General features: G+C 44.1%; 1 non-coding gene across 1 annotated transcript; it reads right to left on the reverse strand.

The window, feature by feature from the left end:
- Positions 1-911: 911 nt before the first annotated feature.
- Positions 912-3,560, reverse strand: LOC8034420. The gene is made up of 4 exons (XR_006077903.1): positions 3,479-3,560; positions 3,284-3,342; positions 1,856-1,973; positions 912-1,004 (listed from the first exon to the last, which is right to left on the reverse strand). It is a non-coding gene; the product is annotated as an uncharacterized LOC8034420 (transcript).
- Positions 3,561-4,553: the final 993 nt, after the last annotated feature.

Genomic DNA, 4,553 nt, shown 5'->3' on the forward strand with positions numbered 1-4,553 from the left:
TTTACAGTTTCGATCTTCTTCTTGCCAAGTTGCTGCTTTGAATGACATCTTGTAGAAGCTTCACCGCATCACCTGCAGCTCCCCAAGAAACGGTGATTCCGGCACCACCATGACCGTAGTGGTGAACTATCGGGAGCTGAGAGAAGAAAAAGAAAACGTTCTAATAAAAAAACATTTAACGACAGTGATTGCAACAAAGTTACCAAACAAATACCCACGTGTTGAAGTGAGCTCTTTACTGGCTAAGTTAGTGCCGGGGATTAGTAGTGTTTCTTTATTGTCCCTGTTTCGTTCGCGCTGTTTAACCTTTTATTTAGTTAAAGATTTCTAAATCAAGGTTAAATATAAAAATTTGAACAAAATGTTATAGTTCATACTGTATTTGGTACTTCTGAATAAACATACCCACAACAAAAGGGTTTGGAGCTAATGAAGTAAAAGTAGATTAATAGTAAAAAATACCAAGAGATTTGAATGACTTGAGAGAAAAGCACTTGTGCACAAGAAGCAAAGAAACGAAACGCAATCATTTCTCTTCAAGAAATTGCAAGCTATAGGGTCGTTAACGCAATATTGATGTTATTTTGAAGTATCTTCTTGAGGCTCGCACTCTTTTTTTTTTTTTTTTGCCTTCATGCTGCCGTTCATTGGACGTCAGGCTATAAAACAACCATATAAATGTAAGGCTTTGTTCGCAACTTTTTTGAAGCACTAGAATTAGCGCGACGTCGTTTCAATCGTAAACTGATGGCGCTGTACTATAAAAGTGACTATGCGTCCTCTTTAGTACTCATACCACTGTAAAATGTGCGAAGCATTCAGATGACAATAGGAATGAAATTTAGTCATCGCTGCGTTATTGAACGTAAATAAAATAAGCAATTAAAAGGAAGTAGTCTCCTTACAGCTTTGCCCGTGACATTATACACACGATTCTCGATTTCTAGCCGAAGACGGCTCCTGTACGGTCGGAGTCCCACATGGTTTGTCAGAATTTCAGCATCCTGAAAGGTGCGAGAAGAAAGTAAAACAAATAAACGACACTAAAGCGTATTTTTACCGTGCTTTAAGAAATGAATGTACACATCGCGACACTGTTAGCGCGAACACGACATTTGCGTATTTTCGCGTTTTACTTCTAAATAGTATTCTACGAGCACGAAATTTTATCGCTTACATTACATACCTTGGTTTCAAAGGGGAAAACTGGAAAAACCGGCGATCGCTTGTTCGCGCTAACAGTGTCGCGCTCTGTACGTAGTGGTGCCACTGTTATTAACAAAAACAGGTTATTTATAGTAATTCAATAAATTTTAATGCACCTAATTTATAATCATGTTATCTTTCGTCTGAATCTATAAGGTTTCCCCTTACATGCACATCAAGGGTTGGCGATTTATTGTCTGCCGACTAGACGCTGTACCTAAAGATTGAGTTTCTTAAATCATTTGCCACGTTTGTTACTGGTTTTCAATGACCACAGTTTATTTTGGCGAAAGTAAAACACTAGAGTTCTCAGTCGTGATTACCAGTGACTGCGCGAAGCACGCCACAGCTCTCTACTGAACGAGTGTACCCTCATAAAAATTTGTCAGGTGTCTCGCTCCAATTGGCTCGCTGACTGCGTAGCCTCAACTGTTTCTAAAGTTATTTTTAAACGGAGTATTATTTTCAACATTGTGCGATAGATGTCTATAGTTTAGATCAAAATCAGGATAATTATTATAGTCTAAAAAGTCACTGACGGTAGAGATCTACAGCGACGTTGATTTTTTGTTTGAATTGATCCTGGCGTACACTTGTTTTGGGAATAAAACAGCAAGACAAGAAAAAGGAAACAAACATCTCAGCTCACCTTTAAACTCGGAACGAGTTGGAGGCAGTTTTTCCAAATATCTTTCGCAACTTCTGAATCAGGGACCAGCGAGGTTTCTCCGAATACGAGGCTGCCTCCAAGCACAACGTAATCCACCCTAATAAAAAAAATTATCATGCAATTTGGGATGTTTCGCAATGTCGCGTGACATAGAGCAAAATCGTACACCATCGTCATTTGCCGCCAGGTTTACAGAAGAAAAAAACATGTTACTGGAGCGTCCTATTGTTCAGGTACCAATTACGCAATAAGAAAAAAGAATTTAGCAGTCCCGTGTTAATCGACCAGCAACGGATGCGACACGTGAGGGCGAAGTCGTTGGGCATGGGCATTCTGTTCAAAACGAAATCGACATCTGACCCCTTTGCTCCGAACGCTTTTGTTTTTTTTTTTGGTTCCGGAGCGCGCAAACGCGGCGCACTCCTGCACGAGCTTTTGGCATTGACGGTGCTGGGACGCCATTTTGTTATCGACCGTGCGCCGAGAATCTGAGGGGGAGGATGAAACGAGAGCGCGCGGGGGACGTCAGAACGCCGTGCTCTGATTGGTACGATTAGTGGGTAGACCTAAAATCCCGTTGACACACTTGAAACCGAGTGCGACCGAATGAGACATGGGCGGCTTTTAACTCTCTTTTGCGGCGCCTTATACGACCGAATGCGCCGCTGCAGAGCTTGTCGTAAGCCATCGCAGGAGGCTTAAAAACCGGTCTTGTCTCACTCGGTTTAGCATCGTTCACACTCTCGCGACCGAGTACTAAAAAAACTATTAAAAGCCCTTACGTAAAAAAAAAAAAGAAAAACCGTCTTGGCGATGCGTTGTAGGTATATCTAGATGCGTGTGCCATGGATAGTGAGCCCAGAAATTAAAAAAGAAAGGACAGATGGCGGAAGCCTCCGACCCTTTCAAACGCTCAACAGATGTCATCGATTCATGCCCTATCGATATTCCACATCTCTTCATTGGTTCTTCGTGTCACCGAAAGCTTCAGAAACGCAAGGCGTGGCGAGTTTAAAGCATCTTATCATCGCCCCGCAGTCAATGATATTATGGCCTTTAGCCGATAACAACGTCGAAGAAGGAATCGCGAAGCAGTAAGTGTGAACTTAAATGAGACACGCCCTGCGTTCAAGTTGTCAGTCTATGGACCAACGCGCTGTCCGCAAACGCGTCAGTGTTTGCGCATGCGTCGTGCCGACAGCAGCGCCCCCTTAGCGGTGTGACGTCAAAGCAGCCTGTTTGTGTAGAATAATACGTCACAAATTTAAAATATCTGTCTTTTTAATAAATTTTCTTACTAACATGTTCCCTTCTCTCCTAAAACAAAAAAAAATTATGAACAGAATTTTTTATTTATAAATGAGCGTAAGAGAGGTCACTAAGAGTAAAATGCATGGAAGTCCTTACGTTGGAGAAATTTCATATGTTCCGGCAATAATGGCATTCTTGATCCATGGAGCGCGGACCTGCGATTGACAAGAAAAGCGATGGACCATTTGGAGTACCTCCAGTCAGTTACAAGATTCATTGAGCAACAAAGCGGCGCGTGAGGAAGTAATGATGCAGATGCAAACGATAGATGAATGAACGAGGAATCCTTACCCTAATGGTCTGCCCTTGAGTGGGAGTGACATTCGGGTCAGGAACCAGAGACGCTGCCCCGACACCTGGACAGTTTACCACCTGTCCGGGTGTCGGACAGGTGGTAAAGCAAGTCATCAGCAAGCTTTAAAACCGAAGGGCAATTTAATGACTCTTCAGAACAAACAAACAAAAGAAGTCAATGGAGAGAATTAACATCTTATTGTGGCCAGCTGTTTCGTAGTACAATACGTTCTAAACTCCATCTAACTTTGAAGGGGTAGGGAAACGAAATGTTTGCACCTATTTCTTTGTTCAGATGAGGTCTATGTTGTGCCGGCAGCCCAGAAGCACTAGCCTAGACTAGTGTTTCCGGGCTTCCGGCAGCGAAGTAAAGAAAACTAATTTTAAAACAAATTAACAGATTTAAAAATTGCATCTGGTAGCGGTGTGGTGACTCGTGAGTTACTGAGAGGCAGCGCCAGTTCGGGGCACTATGGCTCGCTCGCGGAGTTACTAAGTCCTGAATGTGACTTGGCGGAGAGCGTAAACGCGTTTACTATGTTCTATATGTTAAAGCTTCCACAGCGCTTCCCCAACGTAAGATCCACTCCATCAAGATCGCAGTTCTTTGCAGACGCCAGGTAGGAGTTTGATCTTAGGATGCGGAGACCTCTGCCACAGGAACCATACCACTCACCCCCCCCCCCCCCCCCCCCCCCCAACCCGTGCCCGGATGCGCTGGGAATTGCGTTCTCAAATATGGCGCCCAGTGAGTACCTCATATAGACCGACACGCGTAGCGGCTCTGTTTACCAACACGGCCGGAAGGCCGCGCATGCGCGGTAGCTATGTGGGCAAAAGCAGCCCGGCTCTCCGTGTTTTCGCCATTGCGCTCTATGGCGTGCGCTCGTTGTTGACATTGTAGGGACGCTTGTATCTTTATTTGTGCGTCGTATTTCCTCATAACGTATGTCGTATGCTATGCCCGACTATTTGAGCTCGTTGCCCGAGCCTGAACGGTAGCGGTATCGAAACAAACTGTGCGTGGACGGCGTTGCCTACGAGGATCCGTACGCCGTAAACAAGGCCTGCT

Source organism: Ixodes scapularis, unplaced genomic scaffold, assembly GCF_016920785.2.
Source record: "Ixodes scapularis isolate PalLabHiFi unplaced genomic scaffold, ASM1692078v2 PGA_scaffold2__306_contigs__length_199485367, whole genome shotgun sequence".
Lineage (NCBI taxonomy): Eukaryota > Metazoa > Arthropoda > Arachnida > Ixodida > Ixodidae > Ixodes > Ixodes scapularis.